The sequence below is a fragment of the Schistocerca serialis genome, chromosome 1, assembly GCF_023864345.2.
Source record: "Schistocerca serialis cubense isolate TAMUIC-IGC-003099 chromosome 1, iqSchSeri2.2, whole genome shotgun sequence".
NCBI classification, from domain to species: Eukaryota; Metazoa; Arthropoda; class Insecta; order Orthoptera; family Acrididae; genus Schistocerca; species Schistocerca serialis.
Window position 1 is genome coordinate 684,625,566 of NC_064638.1, and position 24,325 is coordinate 684,649,890.

The window sequence follows — 24,325 nt, forward strand, 5'->3', positions numbered from 1 at the left end:
ACAAGATATTATTCCTAACATTTATAACAGGGGCAAGGAATTGTCTGTGTGGCGTGGCAGCTATCAGCCAACTCTCATCACTGAAGAGAAGGGAGCGCCAGTCTACTCTCCGTTCAAGCCTTTCACGACACCAGAGTAGCCGTGTTTGGCGGTATCACTGTGTCAGTGGTAGCGCGATCCGAGGTACCCGTTATCTTAGTCCTGCTACAAACAGACGGTTGTCAGTGGTCCCTGGTGGCATAGCATGTGCCCGGATTTTGTTGCTGGCCGTTGTTCGATTCGTCACCGCTACTCGCATAATGGATCGTAGCCCGTATTTCGTGGACTTTCAGAACGGGGTCTACGGGTATTGGAATGTTCCTCAGACCACCGTTGAAAGCACAGGCACACCACCTATACATTGGGCACAACATGTACAGCAATCCATCCATACGGCCACCCAGCTTCATCCACGCCCACAATGTGACCCCCTTCAGATCGCTAAAGCTGTTCAGCAGGAGTACTTATTAGTTATGTACGTAGATACGATATTGCAATGCCTGTGTTATTCTAAATTACCATGCAACGTTCCATTGCACATGCATGTAACACCCAGTAAGGGTCTTTCATGTAAAATGTCTCACCTGTATGGCAGTATGCATAATGGATGTACGATTACAGGTTGTAGACACTTCATTGACGACATATGGAAGCTTTGGTCTGGCGGTGAATCATGCACGGATTACCAAATGGTAAGATGGCCGCTCGTCGTAAGCTTGAAATCCGGGTTCGAGTCCCAGTCCGTGACAGATTTTCATTGTCGTCATTCCATTCTACAGCTGACGGTTGTCCATCGCAGTTGCAAGTGCAGTTAACCTCAATTACTTCGTGACCATCAATCCTGATGTAAAGATTCTCTCTGTTCTCATTTCTGCAACTTCTCGTCACTTCCGTCTTTCTACGATTTACTTTCAGTCCAAATTCTGTGCTCATTAGACGGTTCATTCTATGCTGCAGATCCTGTAATCATTCTTCACTTTCACTTAGGATAGCAATGTCATCAGCGAATCTTATCATTGCCATGCGTTCACCTTGAATTTTAATTCCATTCTCGAACGTTTCTTTCATTTCCATCATTGCTTCTTCGCTGTATAGATTGAGCAATAGAGGCGAAAGACTAATCCCTGTCTTAGACCCTTTTTAACTCGGACACGTTGTTCCTTGTCTCCTACTCTTATTGTTCCCTCATGATTGTCGTATATATTATCTATTACCCGTCTTTTCTTGTAGCTTATCACCATTTTTCTCAGGATTTCGAACATTTTGCACCATTTGACATCGCTGAATGCTTTTTGCAGGTCGATAAATCCTCTGAACGTACCTTGATTTTCCTTTCGTCTTGCTTCCATAATCAACCGCAGCGTCAGATTTGCGTTTCTGGTGCATTTATCTTACCCAAAGCCAAACTAGTCGTTATCTAACACGTCCTCAATTTGGTTTTCCATTCTTCTGTACATATTATTGTCAGCATCTTGGATACATGAGGTATGAAGCTGATAGTGCAATGAGTCTCGCACTTGTCATCTTTTGCAGTCTTCGACATTGTGTGGATGATATTTTTCCGAAAGACAGATGGTTTATCGACAGACTCATACATTCTACACACCAATGTGAACAGCCGTGTTGTTGCCACTTCCCATAATGGTTTTAGAAATTCTGATGAAATGTTATCTGTCTCTCCTGCCTTAATCAATCTTAATCTTACCTTATTTGATCTTAAGTCTTTCAAAGCTCTTTTAAATGTATTGCTTCTACCTACCCCTTTCTCCTCTGCATTTAACAGTGGAATTCGCATTGCAGTCTTTGGTGTTATTATCCTTGCTTTTCAATATGCTGAGCCATTTCTTTTTCGATTTCTTCACAATTTTCATGCAGAAATTTCGCCTTAGATTCACTGTACTTTTTATTTCATTCATTCCTAAGCGACTTGTACTTCTGTATTCTTGAATTTCTCTAAATATTTTTGTACATCCTTCTTTCATCGACCAACTATAGTAGTTATTCTGTTACCCATGGTTTCTTCGTAGTTACTTTGTCTATACCTGTGGTTTTCTTTCCAACTTCTGTGATTGCTCTTTTTTGGAGATATCCATTCAACTGAACTTCCTTGTGAGCTATTATTTATCGCAGTGTCTAAAGCCTTAGAGAATTTCGAGCACATCTCTTCATTCCTTAGTACTTCCGTATCCCACTTCTTTGCGGATTGATTCTTCCTAACTAAAGCTTCAACCTACTCTTTATCGCTACTAAACCGTAATCTGAGTCTCTCCAGGACACGCCTTACAATACAGTATCTGGTTTCGGAATTTGTGTTTGATGATGATGAAATCTAACTGAAATACTCCCGTATTTCCCAGCCTCTTCAAATTACATCTTCTCCTCTTGTGATTCTTGAACAGAGTATTCGGTATTACCGGCTAAAATTTATTACAGAACTGAATTAATCTTTCTCCTCTTTCACTCCTAGTACCAAGTCCATATTCTTGCGAAACCCTTTATTCTACTACTTTCCCTACAAATTTATTTCAGTCCCCCATGGTTATTGGATTTTTATACCCCTTTACGCACTGGATCACCGTTCAATATCCTCATATACTTTCCCTATCTTTTCATCTTCAGTTTGTAATGTTCACAGTAATTTACTCTCTGCCCTGCCTTCCTATTCAAAACGAATACTACTACAGTTATACCATTTTCTGCTGCTGTTGCTATTAGCCTATACTCAAGTGAATATAGAATTTATAAACAGGCGGACTGAGTTCAGTACCAGCTACGTATAATATGTGCACACTGAGTGGCTGCAGTGTTAGTTTAATCTGAATTATAAGGAAAATGCTTAGAAATTGTTCAATGCAAACGTCAGATGAGACACGAAAAAACCAACTAAATATGAAAAGAATCTTGCCTCTAAAATTACAGCATAATCATCAGCAACAGCACAGCATAAAGAAATCGCGCCAGCTAAAATATGCTAAAGTAACGCCAAACTACTGCAGAAAGAATGGGATGATTTCGTCATTCTAGAAAAAACATTTTACTTGAAATAAAAATAATAATCCGTTCATTATAATGACAATTATGTATTTTAAATTCTTATTTTGCAAGATTATAAAAGTCACAGAAAACCAAAAACTCTACTATCTTTGCAAAAGTCTTACAAGACAATGGTTTCACGATTATGCAAATTGAAATGACCTGAACTGAAGTGAGGAAGTGGACTGCTCTACAGACGCCTACAGACACTCTGCTGTGGAGGGCCATAGGAAGAATGGGAGCAGGAGAGTCGCAGTCTGATATGGCGCGTTGGCTTAATGTGAATCGTTCTGTTGTTTCTCGTATGAGGCAACAGTTTATAGAGACTGAAACTGCACCCCAGAGACCAGGACAGGGCCGACCACGTGTGACATCTGAAAGAATGGACCGTTATTTGGCTGTAAGGCACGACGGTACCGCCTTAGTACTCCATGGCAACAGGCATCTGACCTTGCAGCGTCCCCTAGACGTGTTGTACAGAGGCAAACGGTGTAAAAATGGTTCAAATGGCTTTGAGCACTATGGGACGTAACATCTGAGGTCATTAGTCCCCAAGAAGTTGTTGTTGTTGTTATTGTTGTGGTCTTCAGTCCAGAGACTGGTTCGATGCATACTACTCTATCCTGTGCAAGCTTCTTCATCTCCCAGTACCTACTGCAACCTACATCTTTCTGAATCTGTTCAGTGTATTCATCTCTTGGTCTCCCTCTACGATTTTTACCCTCCACGCTGTCCTCCAATACTAAATTGTTGATCCCTTGATGCCTCTGGCGTTCCTTCACAGAAGGGAAAGTATAGAATGGAGCCGTCAACATGCCACTGGGTAGATCGAACGATGGGCCAATGTTCTTTTCACAGGTGAGTCCGTATTTGGTTTGCAGAGTGATTCTCGACGGATACGCTTCTGGAGCACAGATGGAACACGATTTCTGGGATCCCATCGTTGTGGAAATAGACCGATATCGAGGAAGATCCCTAATTGTGTGGGCATGGATTATTTTGACCACTCGAACAGCTCTTCAGGAAACTGTATGAGCGAATCAGCAAGATTTAACTGATGTCAGGTACCGTGAGGAGATCTTGGAATCTCATGCGTGGTTGTTGCGATTTGCTGCGGACCCAGACTTAGTACTGATGGACAATAATGTTTGACCTCATAGAGCACGAATGGCTGATGCTTTTTTGGGAAACTGAAGATATTGCACGCATGGCGTGGCCTGTCCGCTCTCGCATTTTGAATCCCATACAGCACGTCTGGGATGCACTAGGGAGACGGGCTGCATCACGTCAGCATCCACAATCCAAGACTTGTGAGCAGCTGTGCAAGAATAATGGCCGTTATTACCTCAGTATGAGATTGACGACATCATTCGCAGCATGTCCCGTCGTTGTCAGGCCTGTATTGGTATCACAGGTGGTCACACCCCACTCCGAGCACGTTAACCAGCTGTCAGAATGTGTGTACAAACCCGTTAAGTTGGGAAAAAAACGAAGAACGTTTTTGTCTACCGTTATGCATGTAGCATTTTATTACATTTCGCATTTTTTACATTGTTTCTACTTTTCTATCATCTGTTTATACTGTTTTGTGCAAAATTTCCGTTCGTTCCTTTAATTTCGACCACGAGTGTAGCTTTGCGTGTTAAAAGAAAACGGTGCTATGTATTACGTTCAGAACGTTCTCCAAAATGTGATTGTCTGTAGGTGCTCGCAGGCCAGGACGCATCATCATCGACAGCAAAAAATTTATTAGTTTATACAGTAGGAGAATCTAATAAAGCACGTGCTTTCCTGAGTACTGCGCCACTGCGTTTAAAAAATAAATTTGCAGCACCTACACTTAAAAGCATAATAAAAAACACGAAAGCATTTGGACACAAAATTCATTGACTTTGACACGCACGTCAGCAATACCTGTCAATGAAGTGCTTTTTCCCTAGCTGCAGAGCACAGTATCCTCTCACGGTTAAAAGAATGGTGCCTGAAACAGCGACAAACGCGACATGTTTTCATTTTCTCATTTTACCCTTCCAGGCAGTCGCTGCTCAGTGTGGTAGCGCCTATAGAAACGTGGCTCCTAGCCTCGCCGAATCGGTGGGATGCCGCCCCTGTAGACGCACAGTGGATTTTAATCTGGCCATTATTATTACGTTTTCCCCTCCGCTGATAAGTGAGAACGAGGTTTAATATTGAAATTCCAATTTGCAGTTCAATCGTAGCGCTGGATATGAGGTGATAGCTGACAAATTGCCACGGGCGAGTGCAACAGGGCGGCGATCGGTACAGCCGGAAAGAGGGGAGTGGAAGGAGGTGGATGAGGAAGGGTAGGGGGATGAGGAGGGGTAGGGTGGTGACGGGGGTAGGGGACGATCTACGCGTGGTATTCGTGATTCGACGCAGCTCTGCCCGCGATCTCTAACGCACATCCGTGTCTGGCGCTAACACGGCTTGTGTTGGACAGCGAAATAGCAATGTCGTATTTTAACAGCGTGTAACAGGCCGACAGAGAACTGAAAGCAAAACAGTTACCAAGATAAGATCGTCAAGTTCACTATTGTCAAGCTAAGGTTAGACAGATCAGTGCTCGTACGGTTGCATATAGATAGTCGTTTTTCCCTCGCTCTATTTGCGAGTGGAACAGGCAAGCAAGGAGACGACAAGGGTACCCTTTGCGACGCACCATACTGTGGCTTGCGAAGTATGTATGTAGACGCAGATGTGTATCTCATTTTGTTAGTTGTCTGATTTATGTTTACCAGTCGCCGCTTTGGCAACTAACAGTGTGAGCTGTGAAGGGCGTTGGAGGACAGACGTCAGGTTCCGTGGGAGGTTAAGTACAGTCCCTGTACACACCACAAAGGTGACACGATTACCACATATAGTGGAATGTAAGTCAATGTGGAGTCCAACTGGAAGGTTTACTCGTAATGAATATATTGCTTGTGATTTACAAGCACGCGATATCTACGCTGATAGTGCAGCCAGTTTCCGTAGCATCTTAAAAAGAAATAAATCCTCAGTCACCACTCCTTACGGTGCCACCCCATTTCTACGTCAACTTGAGCATGCTCATTACTAAGTGATAAACATGAATAACACGACAGACGTGATGGTTAGATGTGCCGTTGATTTTGTCAGTAATCAAATGCCTCACCAGTTTCTCTCTTCTCGATCACCAAGTTATCCAGTATCTTCTCGGTGGATTACGCATGTCATCTGGCTTCTTGAGATAATTTAGGAACCTGCGTTCCACAAACAAACTTTATGTATAGTTCTGCTATACTTGTTAGTGTTTCTGGGGCCATGTCATGCGCAATTTTTCGTTTTGTGTATGTAATCATTCTTTTAATTTTGCTAAAGACAGTGGAACCGACCTACCCGACAAAACTTCGGAGATTGTTCAGCGATATTTTCTATTTCCGTACGGAGAAGTCGTGATCTCCAGCGGTATGATGCAAAGCAATAATGTAGTTGTAATTTATTCCATTTGTTACGCCAATAAACTCTGTTTCTGTGAAAATACCTTCATAACAATGACAAAATTTGCAATATGTGATCACCAAAACGAACTGCAAAAACCACTGCGTGATGCGACAACTTTCAAACAAATACATTGTTATCACAGTGTTTCCACCCTGTTCTCCAAGTGTGCCATAGAGTACGTAACAAATGCAGAACTGTTCCCCTGCACAACCAGTATCTTCCATTCCGACACTGAACGTGCCAGTTTCTCGTAGCCTCCTAAGTAAAGATTTCATAGTATTATATTTCTCATAAAAGGTCTGCAGTATTCTGACAATTTTCAGTAGTGTTGGCATCAGAAAAGCACAAAAATCACCCTTGGAAGATCTCAAGGGAATATAGAATGACTTACTGTTTTCGCTTGGTAAACTAAATGGTAATGGTCTGCAACGATGGATAAATCGAAGATAATTCCCACAAAAAAGAGAAAGAACTCCATAGCGCCCGGTTCTAAGTTTAGGGGTCAGCATTTCGATTGTGTTATCATGTTTTTGGTTCGACCAAGTGTGAAGTATTGCTCCAGAATCATTATGCAGTAAGCGTGACAGTAGACAACGAATGACTAGAGACTAGACTGTCCGCTGGAAACGTAGCCAATCTGTATAGCCCCCATGAACGTATGACGGAGATCCTCAGGGAACTTAAACTGGCACATAAATAAGACGTTCTCGTGGACCTGTTTTGGGTAAAATTTGAGAATCGGTATTGAGGAGGACTACTTAATAATTCTGCTGCTTCCAATGTTTATCTCGTTTAGGGATTACGGGAATATGATAAAAGATGTTAGGATGCGAATACATTTAGCTATGTGCAGTTTCCCTCTAGCCATACGCTAATGCAAAATAGAAGAAAGCCGCTAATATTGGTATACGATGGCCTCTAACATCCAAAGCTATGCAGCAGATATATGTAGAAATAGATTAATAATATGTTAGCTTCCCTCTAGCCAGAAAGTCGCTAATATTGGTATACGATGGCCTCTAACATCCAAAGCTATGCAGTAGATATATGTAGAAATAGATTAATAATATGTTACTGCTAGGTAAATTAACTTGATGGTATTTTACATCACTGCAAAATTTTACTGCAGCCATTGTTGTTTCTCTTGACGTACATTACAGACAGACGGAATGTGTAACATACACAAATAATATAGTTACAAGCGGAAAAGGTTAAACTCTTTCAGATTTACGTACATGGGGTGGTCAAAATAACGTGAACATCACACACATATATATTTTTTTTCATTAATAAGGAGCTAGGCCACCATTGGCTTTGTGAAACAGGTGCAGTTATTCTCGGGATATGTTCGTACAGTGTCTGAGTAGTTCCAATGGAGTGTTGTACCATTCTTGTATTAAAACTTCCGCCAATTGCTTCACCGTTGTTGAGGTCTGGCGATTGTGTTGGCCATGGAAGATCTTCGATGATATTCTGATGCTCCACAAACCACCCCTGAACCGTTTTGGCTGTGTATGGGCGTATTATCATCTTCGAATATGCCAGTTTTTGGCATCAATATGCTAGTCATAGTAAGCAATTCATGATCGAGAATGTCGTGTAATGACAGCATCAGCTGAATACCACGATATAGCCAACCTTATCATAACGGAACCTCCCCCATATTTGACTGTAGGAAACAGGCGGCCCGGATGGTAGGGTTCTATAGGGTTATCCAAGCATAAATCAGGCCACTTGTAGGAAGAATAGAATATTCGTCGGACCATACCATTTCTTCCAGTCATCAAGCGTCCATGTTTTATGACCGAGGCACCGCCACTTACGGAGCTTTTCGTTGGCTTCCGTTATTAAGGTTTTCGCAATTGCAGCTCTTCCATCAATGTTAGCCTTCTGGAGTTCCTGCCGTACTGTTTTTGTCGACACAGAAGTTCTGCTGTCAGTTTTGCAACGGAAGTTATACAGTGTTGATCATAATACTTTTAATACTCATCGGTCCCTGGCTGTCACTTCCCGCTTTCACTCACTATTCCTTTTCGCCGATGACTTTTTACCATGTGTATGCCACCATTACTGTAGATACTGTCTCTCGTGAAACGTTAAGCATTTCATCCGTTTTCGTCGCAGATACTTCCTCCAACCGCAGAACATCTAGTCGCAGAACAGACTTTGTAACGGAACTGAAATGATGGTGGGCTGACAGTAATTTGGAGCCCGCGCGTCGGAAACGGGCGCGCTGGTGTGAGACTGCCAGGGAGTGCACCCTGATGCCATCTATTGGCGAAACTGGGAATTAGCGCTGTCTCAGACAATGCAATAAGATATCGGAGTCAAATGTATTCTTTTTCTTGGTAATTATAAGCTATTACTGTATGATTTAATGTTATAAAGCGCTAGTAGTAAATTATTATGACTGGTATGAACTCCAGGGTAATAAATACAAATATTCTTAAATACTAAATGATTTCGGTGAAAAGGTGGTAGGGGAACGCCCCCACTCTTGGTGATACGAGCATAGCTAGAGGTAGCTGGAGACACAGGGACTGAACAATGGAATGGCCTGGGGAGTGTTGACGTGAGCGGACGTGCATAACTGTGCTCACGCAAAAGTGACTGTGCAACAGCGAAAAGGAGAATATCGTCGCCGTTTGTGGAGTAGAACGCGACGAATGGTTGTCGAAGCCGTCTCTATGCCACTGGGGCTGATTGTAAGAGTTCCTGCGCCCAGATTTTATGGCGGACGCGCAGTAGCTTATACGAGTGCTACAGCTCGTAGTTCCAGCCGCCATTACGGGCACGAGGCGTGAAGAGGAAGAGCTGCGTTAGCCACATGCATCTCACCACCAGCACCGACACGTCTACCCAAGGCAAGACCGATTGAAATTGTTAAGTCGAACTTTGTATACATGTAAAAGGAGAATACCAGTTTTCTTTTGTGCAAGTGCAGAATATAGTAATGAGTAAAATTACGAGGCATGTTGTTCATTGTAAAGTGTAGTAACCTGAAACATAGTGTAGTGAAATCAGACTGAGGCCACCATCGCCTCTTTCATTTACAATTCTTTTGGGTGTAGAATAATTTAGCGTATAAGAACCAGAAAAGAGCAATGGTCACACCAGAATGAGTCGCCTATTTATAGTTACTTAAATATTTCTGAGTAACCTTTCAAGTAAAGTCACTTAACTAATTCTATAGCAATTGTCCAAAGAGTAATATCCCAAAATCATTAAATAAGTTGAAGGGTAGAAGTTTGTTAACCTAAGTTGCTTAAATTGTCTTGGTGGTAACTACCAAGCCAACTCACAGAAATTGAGAGAGTATTTGCTTCGTAGAATCACCTAGAATGGTCAGAAATAGTAATATTCAGAATTAAGTTTAAATTCAACTCGAGCCGTTTCACTTTGAAACGAGCCAAAAAATTGATTTATTCTTTTGCTCCTTCAGAGCTGGCGACCGTAGTTATAAGTATTTTCAGGAGGATTCGACGGTAAGTCTGCTGCTCTCGTCGTGCTGATAGGATTACCCACTGCTGCTAGCAGTGGTGATTGGATACATAAGCTCACTACCAAGTTAAGTGGGTCAGGTAGGCAGTGTTACCGTGTGAACTGTAGGGCACTGTAGGCCGTGGATCGAACCCGTTCAATCACCACAGCTCTTTGGGAAATAGTCCGGTTAGGAGTGTACTAATCATTAGGTAAATACTGGCGAGTAACAGTCAAAAATGTATACGTAAGTGAATTTAGCAAGGTCCATGTAGCACCTAGTTAATGTGGTGCAATGGCGAGGGTAGGAGTGGAGTAAAAGTGAGCTGAGCTTGTGACAGCTGTGCTGTCTTCAAAGATTAATAACATGAATCCACTACTAACTCTTACCATTAGGGCTGAGCTATTTACGGTTAAAATACGTAGCAGTAAGCGCAAAGGCGTGACAGCTACAAGTCCGTATTGGCTTTATACATACGGAAGTAGGAAGCGGGTCATTCCGTCAGTGGAGGGGTTAAAACAACCGAGTCAGTTGAGAACATACCCCATTTACTGATGGAAAGATTCGGCGGTTCGGTCGCATGTGGCGACCGTGACAGGACTTACCAAGTTTGTAGAATAATGGCTGCAATACAAGTGTTTTATATAAACTTGTAGTTTCAAGAAAATTTTAAATTTAAAATTCTGTTGTAGACAAATATACCACAATTGGTAAGTTCAAGACGACAACCTGCAAAGCAGCAAAAGGAAGTCCAATAGTAGGAGTTAAACAAGTAATACTTGGTTTAATAAACATTTCTATTAGGCACGAAATACAGCAGCATAAGATGGAGTCGAATAGTAACAAGCAAGACGAAAACATTACAAGGTCAGACCCAGAATTAGGGACCATAGATACTGTTGTAGGGTTGGAAAATCCTATAGATGAATCCACACCCACAAAACAGGAGGAACGGGAAGTGAAACCAAAGGTAGTGAAAAGTGAACCCAATGTATCTGTGGATGCAAGTCACAAGGGAGAGGATATGGAATTAACAAGTTTGTTAAATAGTATGATGGCACAAATTCGAGAAGGGAATGCTAGTTTGAAAGCAGAAATGGCTAGTCATATATCCCAACTGGATGAAAACCTATCTGGTAAAATAAAAGCCAATTTAGATATTTTGAATACGCAAAGCCAGCGTATCACAGAGGTAAACAAATCAGTAAATAGCATTAGGGGTGAAATAACAAATGTTCAGAGAAAAGTCACAGAAATAGAGAAAAGATTTGATACCGAAATTCAGAGAATAGAGAAATCAGTGGAACCTTTGGTTAGTGAAAAATTAGAACCGATAATTGAAAGTAAATTACAGGTGATAGTACCAGTTGTAAAGAAAGAGATTGTTAAAGAAACGGCAGCTGATATTGAAACACTGCGCAATACCATGTTGAGTTTTGATGCATGTGTGCAGGAGCAGGAAAATACACTGCGTAATGAGATAAAATTGTTAAGTCAGCAAGTTCAGAATCAGACGTTTCTTAACTGTAGTGGTATCCCATTGGTAATGCAAAAATCTGAAATACTGAGTAGGGAGGAAAAATACGATCCTCAAAAGAAACAAGGTGGATGGCATCCAATGGATTTTATAAAAAATTGTGAACGTGTCTTACCAACAGACATGTTGGATAAAGAAAAAATTAATTTAGTAATAGACGCTTTAGCAGGTCATGCTAAACGTTGGGGATTGAATTTGGATATCGACAATCTGAAGTTTACAGACTTCAAAGAAAAGTTCCTTGAGGAATTCTGGGGCACACAACAGAGGGATAGGTTGTGGAGAGAATTCGTTGTCGCCAGAATGCCAGAACATGGGCGTGGGCTCATGAAAGAATACTGTGAAGGATGGTTCAAGCGTTTGGAGTATCTTAAAGATCGTAGATCAGAATCGGAGATAGTGTGGGAGTTGTGGAAAAAGCTACCTGACGATTCAAAGCGTTATGTAGGAGGCACTCATCGAACATTCGATGAATTTTTAGAAAAAATCGAGAATGAAGATAGGTGGCGTGAAACTAGAGAGTTTCGAGGTTTCAGAAATCAGAATGGAATAGTAAAAGGTGGTAGGAATGAACCGCAAATTAACATGATGAGAGGAAGAGGTCGAGGAGGTAACTCTCAGCGAGGGAGAGGACACTATCAGGGAAACGGGATGCATTATCAAAATCAGGAAAACTAAATACCGCGCAGGTCAAGGGCCTAACGCGCGCGGAAAGAAAGAAATGGCCCAAATATAGGGAAGATCGGAGTAGTCAGTACTATAGTAGGATAGTGCGTCGTTCGCCTGAAGAGCAGTTACATAAACGAAACTTTGCGAAGTATAATGCAGGGATACAAACAGAGGAGAGAGAGCAGGGAGGAATTATTAAGGGAAATGAAGCAGGAAAAGAATATCGGTCGGATGTGAAGGCTCACGTGAATGAAATAAGTACAATTCGAGGTCAGAGTGACGAATTGATGATGGAAGAGTCAGAGAAGGCGTTGTTTGTCGGAGGGGATGGCAACTGTGCAGAGAGGCAGGGGCAAGGTAGGAGTGATGTGACTTATGGTAAAAGGTTCGTACGAGTAGTCGACGAATCGCATCGAGAAGTAATTAAAGAGGAAAGGGTGGATAAGAAAAAGGGGCATAGTGCAGAGACGCATGCCGATTCAGAAATTACCTCATATGCAGAATATGTACATCAGCTCAAAAGCCAGCCAGCACAATTAGAAAGATCTTCCACTCAAGTGATTAATTTGGACCCGAATATGACAGTGTTAGAGAGCCATACCGATTATGATGTGTACCTAGTGACAGCAAGAGTACATGACTGTGATGAAGATTCTTTTAAAGAAATTAGAGAAAGTGTATCTAACCAAGAGAAAGAGTGTTGTGATCCCTGTAGTACTGAAGCAAATGAGTTGAGTGAGACTGGAATTCCATTAGTAGGGGAAAATAATGAAAGTAAGAGTGGCGAATGTACTATCCAACAAAGGGAAAATAGAGAAATGGATTATAATTTGCAAGAATTATTTGAATCCGAAGAAGGTCATATTTCTAAGGAGGAGGAATTATCGTCAGAATCATCAGAAAGCATCCAGGGAGAAAAAGAAGTAGAGGAAGTTTCCAATTCTGCAACCGAGAGTTCAGGCATGACAGATTCGAATGAGAATGAGATGGCATTAAAGAGCCTAGACGAAGGACTATTGGAAAAAGTGGTGAAAGAATTTAGGATGAAAAGGAGAAAGAAACCTCCAGATGGAATGGTCAGTATAAAAACCGGAAAAATAATATGGCAAGACTTGGCGGTGGAAAAGGATTTATTATGGGAAGATAAAGAAAGTATGAAAGAGGACAATAGGATGCAAACAATCCTACCCATTAATATATGTGGATACGATTTATATGTATTGTTGGATACGGGTGCTCAAATAAGTGCTATTTCGCACGCATTTTTTGAGATGATCAAAGAGCAACGAGGAGTAGTCATGATGCCAGTAACAGGTGTTAAAGTGATAGGGGCGACAGGGAAATGTAGTAAACCCGTTAAACATCAAGTGATGATGGAATTTAAGATAAAAAACAAGCTATTTTCGAATGCATTTTTAGTAGTTCCAGAGCTCAGTGCCGAGATCATTTTAGGCATTGACTGGTTAATAAAACAGAAAGTAATTATAGATTGTGACAAAGGGATAACAGTTTGTAAAGTTGATAGTGCGGTATTAGAAATACCATTTGAATCATCTAGAGTAATGGAAGAGAACCAGCTGAGATGGGTAGAATTTAGAGATGATTATGATTCAGGAATAGGTCAAAAATTCGATTGGTGTCTGGTGAGTCAGATAGTTGAAGATGGAAATAAGGAGACACTCCTTCGAAATGTAGTGGATAAAACGGAAGGACTATCTGATGCCCAAAGGGAGGATCTATGGCAAATTCTGAAAGAAAATCAGGAGGTATTTTCAGACAAACCGGGACGAGTGATAAATTATGAGTACTGCATGGAGGTAGAGGAGCATGAACCTTTCTTTAAACCACCATATAATGTACCCTTGTCTAAGAAAGAAGCAGTTCAAAAAGAAATAGATAAAATGGTTTCATGTGGGGTCATTGAACGGAGTTCTAGCCCATATAATAACCCACTGGTGATAGTAGGTAAGAAGGATGGAAGTGTACGAATAGTGATAGATGCTCGTACTCTGAATAAAGTAGTGAAGAGGGAGTTGGATCGTCCAGAGAACATAGATAATTTATTGCAGAAGTTTAATGGTGTAAAGTACATGACTAGTTTAGACCTAACTGCAGGATACTGGCAAATCCCATTAAGTGAGGAGTCTAGGAAGTACACGGCGTTTTTATTCAATGGCAAATGCTACCATTTCACATTGGTACCATTTGGCCTAAATACTTCCGTTTCAGTGTTCATTCGGGCTTTAGACAAAATTTTAGGGAGTGAACTTAGTTCGCTAATCACGGTTTATGTAGATGATCTGTTAATTGCCACAAGGACATGGGAAGAGCACATGGAGTTATGCGACAGGGTGTTCAAAGCTTTAATTAAAGGAGGAATGACCCTGAACTTGAAAAAATGCGAGTTTGTGAAGAAAGAAATAAAGTTTTTAGGTCACATAGTAACACCAGAGGGAATTGGAAAGGATCCCGATAAAGTCAAAGCAATAAGAAATTGTCCGGCTCCCAAGAATAAAAAACAACTAAAGTCGTTTATAGGACTTTGTTCCTTTTATCGTAAGTATGTGGATGATCAGGTGTTCAATAGCCCACATCTGAACAACCTACTTAAGAAGAACAATGTGTATATATGGTCTGAGGAATGTGAAACAGCATTCAACCGGCTAAAAGACAATTTGGCTAAAAACATAAAGTTATGGCACCCTGACCTGGGTGAACCATTCCACATGGCAACAGATAGTTCAGATTATGGATTGGGAGTATCCATATTTCAGGAGGTAATGATAGATGGGGAAAAAACTCATAGACAAATTGCATTGGCGAGTAGAACCATGTCTAAGTACGAAAGAAACTATACGGTTTCAGAGAAGGAGGCTTTAGCTATAGTATGGGGTTTTAGGAAATTTCAACTTTTCTTATGGGGGCATAAGACTGTGGTCCATACAGACCACAAAGCTTTAATATTTTTGAAGGACTGCAGATTGTTACATAACACGTTGACCAGATGGGCGCTGTTTTTACAACAATTTGATATAGAGATCAAGTATGTTAAAGGGAAAGAACATGCGGTACCGGATGCTTTGTCGAGATTACCAGAAGGATGTGAGACACTAGAAAGTGTAAAGAATAGGGAAGATGTTTTTGAGGTGAATTACTTCAAAAAAGCGGAAGGAAGAGAAAAAATTAGGGAAATATGTCGGAATATGCGAAGATATCAAAGTGATGATGATGCACTCAAGTCGGTAAAGGTCAAGTTTGACAATCCGGACGCAACTAACATAAGGGCTTCATATAAAATACATAAAGGTGTACTGTATCTTCAAAGATTAAATAATCCAGGGAAGTGGAGAGTATGTTGGCCGGAACAACACACTGAAGTGCTGATAGATTATGTTCACTTGGCATATGGCCATTGTGGTGCACGGAAGTGTACCGATAAGTTAGATGAATGCATTACCTTTAACAACATGGCACGAAGGGTAGCACAGAGGATAAGATCTTGTGATCTATGCCAAAAGGCGAAAGTAACAAATTCAACTAATCAAGGGCCCATGCAATCAATAAAACCTGATGAAGTATTAGAAATAGTAGCAGTAGATATCTTTGGACCATTACCGAAAACCATGGGGGGTTTTGTGTACATATTTGTAGCAGTTGAACTTTTCTCAAAGTATATAAAGCTATATCCCTTGAGAAAAGCTACTGCCAGAGCTGTGTATGATAAAATGGTGTGTGATTATTTTGTGAAAGTAGGGAAGCCAAAGAGAATACTATCAGATAATGGTGTTCAGTTTTGCTCAAAAATGTGGAAGGATGGGATAACTGAGAAACAGGTAGAAGTGGTCCATATCTCAGCTTATCACCCATCAAGCAATCCGGCAGAAAGATATATGCGTGAGATAGGTCGGTTATTTAGGACGTACTGCCATAGTAACCACAAGAAGTGGGGCATGTATGTGAGTGAATTCGAAGAAATCATGAATTCATTAACAAACGAGAGCACTGGATTTACTCCAGAAGAAATCCTGAAAAAGACGAGAAGTAAAAGTCTAGTAGAAGACCTACTAGAATTTCCAGATAGAGTTGAATTAGATTATGATAGTAAAAAGAACTTAGTAAAAGACAAGATGAGAAAACAAGCAGATGCGAGAATTCGTCGTCATGACGAAAAAGTAAGGAATCCTAAATTCAAAATAGGTGATCTCGTTCTTGTAAAAACACATGAAAAGTCAAGTGAAATTAATAACGAGATCAGCAAATTTAAATATATATATAATGGACCATTTAAAATAGTGTCCATACCCAATGTGAATGCTTATTATTTAGAGTACCCATTAACAGGCAAATGCCTGGGAGTAAGAAACATAGTGGATCTCAAAAGGCATGAGCCACGAATTCTACCAGATTGAAAATAACTATTTAAATAAATATTAAAGTAAACCAATATGCAAATAGTTTTGTTTCTTTTGTTCTATGTGAAAGGTAAATGTTCACTAAAATATGTTGCAGTATTCTGATGAAACTTCTAGTTTAAGTAGAGACTAAACAGACTGGGAAAGACTGAGCTTCTAAGATAGCCTTAATAGATGTGTAAATAAGTGTTGTGGAGGAGGTAGAAAAGTGAGGAGGTAAAGTGAAAAGGACGGGCTATAAAGTAATAGGCGCTTAACGTGTGTTTTACTTGCCTGAGATAAAAGAAGTGTATTTAAAATTTTTGTAAAAAAGATGTTTAGAGTGTACTGTGTTTAGATGTAAGAAAATTGTAAAGAATATATGTAAATCATTTATGTAATGTTTAGCAGGAAAGATAGAAAGAATTGGTGTTTAATGTTAAATAAGTAATGTAAGTACCGAGGTGTATCAGTAAGAAAGGGAAAACCCTTGGTAAAAAGCTTAACGAAAATTTCAGATTCATTATAGGAGAGACTTCTTATTGAATTATCACGGTTAGATACTTCAATAAGAAGTGGGGCATGTGTAACGGAACTGAAATGATGGTGGGCTGACAGTAATTTGGAGCCCGCGCGTCGGAAACGGGCGCGCTGGTGTGAGACTGCCAGGGAGTGCACCCTGATGCCATCTATTGGCGAAACTGGGAATTAGCGCTGTCTCAGACAATGCAATAAGATATCGGAGTCAAATGTATTCTTTTTCTTGGTAATTATAAGCTATTACTGTATGATTTAATGTTATAAAGCGCTAGTAGTAAATTATTATGACTGGTATGAACTCCAGGGTAATAAATACAAATATTCTTAAATACTAAATGATTTCGGTGAAAAGGTGGTAGGGGAACGCCCCCACTCTTGGTGATACGAGCATAGCTAGAGGTAGCTGGAGACACAGGGACTGAACAATGGAATGGCCTGGGGAGTGTTGACGTGAGCGGACGTGCATAACTGTGCTCACGCAAAAGTGACTGTGCAACAGCGAAAAGGAGAATATCGTCGCCGTTTGTGGAGTAGAACGCGACGAATGGTTGTCGAAGCCGTCTCTATGCCACTGGGGCTGATTGTAAGAGTTCCTGCGCCCAGATTTTATGGCGGACGCGCAGTAGCTTATACGAGTGCTACAGCTCGTAGTTCCAGCCGCCATTAAGGGCACGAGGCGTGAAGAGGAAGAGCTGCGTTAGCCACATGCATCTCACCACCAGCACCGACACGTCTACCCAAGGCAAGACCGCTTGAAATTGTTAAGTCGAACTTTGTATACATGTAAAAGGAGAATACCAGTTTTCTTTTGTGCAAGTGCAGAATATAGTAATGAGTAAAATTACGAGGCATGTTGTTCATTGTAAAGTGTAGTAACCTGAAACATAGTGTAGTGAAATCAGACTGAGGCCACCATCGCCTCTTTCATTTACAATTCTTTTGGGTGTAGAATAATTTAGCGTATAAGAACCAGAAAAGAGCAATGGTCACACCAGAATGAGTCGCCTATTTATAGTTACTTAAATATTTCTGAGTAACCTTTCAAGTAAAGTCACTTAACTAATTCTATAGCAATTGTCCAAAGAGTAATATCCCAAAATCATTAAATAAGTTGAAGGGTAGAAGTTTGTTAACCTAAGTTGCTTAAATTGTCTTGGTGGTAACTACCAAGCCAACTCACAGAAATTGAGAGAGTATTTGCTTCGTAGAATCACCTAGAATGGTCAGAAATAGTAATATTCAGAATTAAGTTTAAATTCAACTCGAGCCGTTTCACTTTGAAACGAGCCAAAAAATTGATTTATTCTTTTGCTCCTTCAGAGCTGGCGACCGTAGTTATAAGTATTTTCAGGAGGATTCGACGGTAAGTCTGCTGCTCTCGTCGTGCTGATAGGATTACCCACTGCTGCTAGCAGTGGTGATTGGATACATAAGCTCACTACCAAGTTAAGTGGGTCAGGTAGGCAGTGTTACCGTGTGAACTGTAGGGCACTGTAGGCCGTGGATCGAACCCGTTCAATCACCACAGCTCTTTGGGAAATAGTCCGGTTAGGAGTGTACTAATCATTAGGTAAATACTGGCGAGTAACAGTCAAAAATGTATACGTAAGTGAATTTAGCAAGGTCCATGTAGCACCTAGTTAATGTGGTGCAATGGCGAGGGTAGGAGTGGAGTAAAAGTGAGCTGAGCTTGTGACAGCTGTGCTGTCTTCAAAGATTAATAACGTGAATCCACTACTAACTCTTACCATTAGGGCTGAGCTATTTACGGTTAAAATACGTAGCAGTAAGCGCAAAGGCGTGACAGCTACAAGTCCGTATTGGCTTTATACATACGGAAGTAGGAAGCGGGTCATTCCGTCAGTGGAGGGGTTAAAACAACCGAGTCAGTTGAGAACATACCCCATTTACTGATGGAAAGATTCGGCGGTTCGGTCGCAACTTGGTGCGTCAACTGTGAGCACAGACATACTTTACAGACTGGAAATACCGTATACAGCATCGTTGGTATCACTGAAGCCAGGACTTTAGAATGTCAGTATGGTGGCTAGCGCAAAGGACGTATCAATAGCTGCTTGTTTACTGATAAAATAGTCGTAAGAAACGGGGATAAACGGTTGTAGCTAAATTACCTTTAGAGTGTCTACGTAATGTGTCGTATTTGGCAGTAATTTTTCGTTCAGCAGACAAGACAAAAGAATTGGAACATATTTCATTGCAAGCATAACTAGAAACATTTTACGTTGTTTTTGCCCTTGTACTATATGTAAGCCTAAATAATTACATTGTAGTTTGTCTTAGCTGAAAAACCTACAGTGTTTAAATAGTTCACGTATATTTTAAGCGATGTAATCAGTGTAGTATTAACAGATATAGCTTAATTATGCGCTTTTAATCAGTTTTGACCAACTTCGGCTTTTCTTCAAATAGTATATTCGATCTGAACGTGCTCCTACCAGTAGAATGTGCTATTTGTGGTTTTATAACAAATGTCTTTGTTTATCAGGACGTTATTTCGAAAACTATAGTCTGCTTTAAACGTGTGTATGATTACGTAACCTGATGTTCACATAACTCGATTCTACAAAGTAAGTTTTAAACTCAACTATTATGCACATATTGGCTTAGCTGCAGCGCTTGTTTAGACTATCTCATATAGTTTGAAAAGTCATTTTGTTTCAGAAAACCGTAATAATCTCATTCTTAAACTTCGTGACGCCACCATCTTAGCTCACCAAACGGCAGTCTTCACTAAAAGACGCATATTTGCCACACAAGTAATGTGTGTCCGCGACTGTGCCCTGCAGCCGCTTCGTAGTATTTACGTGCACGCACTGGTGGCAACTTGCAACAAGATATTTTGTCCACCACCTGCATGTATAGTCTATACTTCCCTCCCTTCCCTCCCTTCTCTACTGTAAAAAAAATCACTAAAATGAGTAGAATTACCATTAATTACTTCACCATTTCAAACCAAGGTGGTAGTATTGTGGGACGCTGGCAGTTAGCCTAGAAGGGAAGGGGGCATTATGATCTTACACCAGATATCTAGTTCTTGTGGTCACCGAGGGAACCATTGTCCCCTCACTACGAATTATTTAGGGCCGTGGCTATTGTTCCCACGGCTGTAGGAACTTCTCGCACGCGGACCGCGTCGCGATGTCTGTTAGGGAGAAAAACAGCCAAGGGCAGAGAGCAGGCTGCATTGTGTCTAGGGCTTGCAGCGATGCCGTGGAAAACTTATCTCGCCTGCCCAGCTGCGGTATAGTAACGCCGTCACATCGCTACAGGCTTCTTTTTCGGGGTCAGTCACAATTATGGGTTCGACCTTGTCATTCACCTGGTGAGGTACGCATTTGTTTGTAGACTCACACAGAAGTTCTGACGTAATTACTCTCATATTTATGGTCCCTCTTGTTCTTCACTCATCCTTTTTCTCTTCGGGTCATTAGTATTCTGACCAGTTTGATGCGACATGTCGTGACTTCCTGTCCTGTGCCAACCTCTACGCCCCTTAGCAGCATACATCCCCAATTATTTGTTGGAATTACCTCTTAAAGTATCTGTAAGCCCTAATAGTTTTCCCTCTATGTATCCCTCTGTTATAATAGAATTTAGTCCCTAATGTCTCGTGACCTATTGCCCTGTCCCTCCTACTTGCCAGTTTTTTCCACAGATTTCTTTCCTTTCCGTTTCTGTGGAGAAATTCCGCATTTCTTATTTTGTCTGTGCTCCTAATTTTCAGCATTCTTGTACAGCACCACATCTCAAAGGCATCGTTTCTCTTTTCTGGTTTTCTCACAGTCCATGTTTCATTTCCATACAACGGTGTGCTCCAGACTTACGTTCTCAGAAATTTGATCCTTAGACAAAGGCCAATGTTTTGTACTAGCACACTTGTTTTGGCCAGGAATATCCTCTTTGCTTGTTCACTATATACTCCAGGAAAACAAGACATATTAAGACTGTCTACATCTACACTGCTGGCCACCGTAAATGCAACACCAAGAAAGACAAGAGGTAGCACAACAAAATTTATTTTGTAGATAACATGTTGACCAAGTATCAAATGATTACGTTTACAGACGTCTGTGACATGTGGTTCCTGCCAGAATCAGTAGCCAGAGTAGCCGCCATTGTTGCAGATCACCGCTGCCACGCGTCTCGGCATTGAGTCAAAGAGACGTTGGATGTGTTCCTGGGGTACAGCAACCCAAGCAGCTTCCACACGTTGCCAAAGATCATCTGGTGTGGCAGCTGGGGATGTAATCTGGGTCACTCGTTCAGCAACCATGGACCACATGTTTTCTATCGGCGAAAGATCCGGAGAGCGAGCCGGCCAGGGAAGCACTTCAATCTGGTTATTGACGAAGAACCTTTGGACAATGCGTGCCATGTGTGGTCGCGCATTATCCTGTTGAAATATGGCTGTGGCCGAGCCCTGAAGGTAAGGAAGGACAACTGGCTCCAGCACCTCGGATATGTAGCGCCGGCTGTTTAAAGTACCAGCAATGCGTACTAGAGGCGTGCGAGAGTAATATCCAATACCGCCCCATACCATAATACCTGGCGCAAGACCAGTGTGGCGGTGCATAATGCAGCTGTCCAGCATCCTCTCTCCACGGTGTCTCCACACTCGAATCCGACCATCGTGGTGCTGCAAGCGTGCCTCGTCAGTAAAGGCAACGTCATTCCATTCTGCCGTCCACATCCGTCTGTCATCATACCATTGGCGACGGAGACGTCTATGGTTCTGCGTCAATGGTAGACGAAGCAATGGACGTCTTGCGGACAGACCACTCTGCTGTAAACGGCGTCGAATGGTACGCGCAGACACTGGATGATGCGTTACAGACGCAATGTGCTGTGCTATGGTTCGGGATGTCACTGAGCGATCCGTCACTGCCATGCGCACAATTTGCCTATCAGCACGTGCAGTGGTGCACCGAGGTGAATGCGATCGACCACGTCGGTCCGTCGTACCCTCCTGCATCCAACGGTCACATATCCGCATTACAGTTGTTTGGTTTCGTCCAACACGACTAGCGATTTCTCTGTATGATAATCCACAATCTCGGTAAGCCACTATCCTTCCTCTGTCGAACTCGGATACTTGATCAAACGATGTTCGCTGTTGTCTACGAGGCATAACTGATCGTCTTGTGAAACAACCACAAGGTAAACACACGTGCCGAACGTACACTCGTCGAAATCGCCAAGCCTTAAATGGCGCTATGAGGTGGCGCCACAGGCGCGCGTGATGTGCGTCTGCGCTGAAATTCTAATCAGTTGCATATCTCATCGCTGCAAACCCATGGTGTAAATTTCACTTGATTCGCATGCTTCCTTCAGGGTGTTGCATTTACGGTGGCCAGCAGTGTATGTCAACCGATAGAGAGCATCTAGCAGTATCATGACTACAGCTGCATAGGGAATGAACTCGAAATCATCTGATAAATTGATAGAGGTTTTTGGGGATATTTTCTGATTATTTTGATTTAAGGGGCCCTTGGTCCCCTTTGCCTTATCACAGAATAATAATGTATTTTTGATTATTCAGTTAACTCAGTTACTGACACTGTCACCAAAATGTACTGCAAAAGAACACACAGAAATGCAAAAACATTCAGAAAGATGCCAAAGCACTGTGATGTTACCGTCGCTGTGGAAACAGCCCCGCACAACGTCCTTGTGTCGCTCTTCCATATCATTCAGTGAAATCATACACGACACGTATCTCGACCAAACTTTGCTCCAGTAACCCTATCTGTACTGCTAAGTTTTACTGCTAAAGTACAAATACCACTGTCTCCCAAACACGCCCTACAAAGAAGCAAGTAGCACTGAATGTGAGCTTGATGATCTCGAGTGAAATAGACATAGTTTTGAGCTGAAAGTACTCGTACTTTGGGAGAATGGAAGAATTCGGTTCGAAACAAGACACACCCATTATACCATCGACTTTTCCGTGCTGTGAAGATATGAACAGCTCAGTGAAAATATAAATGACGGTAAGAGATCTGTAGAGGCTAGAATGATTAAAGCGATTAATTTAGTTAAAGGTAGGAGATTTAATCTAATGAATTTAGTTAAAATGTGGAGGAATGTTGGGAGCCAGAAGTCATATGTGTGTGATGCTCTCTTGTGCAGCTCAGTAGTATGGTACTACGATGCAAGCGTGTCAGCAGAGCACTGAGTTAAGCAACACGAAGGAGAATAGCTTGTCGGCTACCAGCGGAGGACCTGACATTAAGCAGCTCGCTGGATGCCAGGCTGTCAACTACGAGGGTCAATTACCCTAGATGAGCAACACGAGACTATTCTACCAACCTATTGGAGAGGAAGAACTGCAGACATCAGCAGAAGAAAGACATGTTAAAGGACCGGCAGCCAGCTTGTCATTATCGACTGTCGTGAGGCGTTGGGGCGACGCAGCCTTGGAGTCGTCATTGTCATCGCAGTCATCGCAACAGTCACTGTGACAACGCAGGTCGTTGCCCAGGAGGCAGCAGAGTGACGCCACCGCTGAAGTCATCACCGTCGCTATCGTTGGACGCCATCAGCAGGCAGCCGCCTGTAATGGGGGGTCATCGCCCGGAGTGCATTGTGGTTAGGCACCGTCGCCATTGTCCTAGGATGCTGTCCCCACAAACATCGTGACCGGGGCTGGAGCCGGGGACCATGGCAAGCCGACGCCAGACAGCTGCTGCCGGGGATGGTCGCTGAGACAGGGCACTGTCCTGTCCCACTCCTGCCGCCGCCACGCCTCACAGCATCTGCTGGCCGCCTTCGTCGCCACCGAGAATATTACGAGTGGAAGCAAACCTAGCCCAGAGGGGCCATAACCAATGCATTAGCGTTTATCAATAAAATTTGTCATTCTGCCATCAGCAGCCATCCGTGGACACACCCCACCATCTTTTTCCTCAAGCCCAGCAGAGAACCCACGTTTAAATCTGCCGACAGATCAAACAAAATGCAATTACTTCATAATGAGCCACTAAAAATATTCTACTTTCCCATACATAGGCCCACTATCATACCAAATAGCAAACTTACTTAAAAAGAAAAATATCGCAATCAGCTTTTCCACAAATAATAAATTACAAGAAAAAGTAATCCATGATGTGCAAACTCAAATGCTATACATGC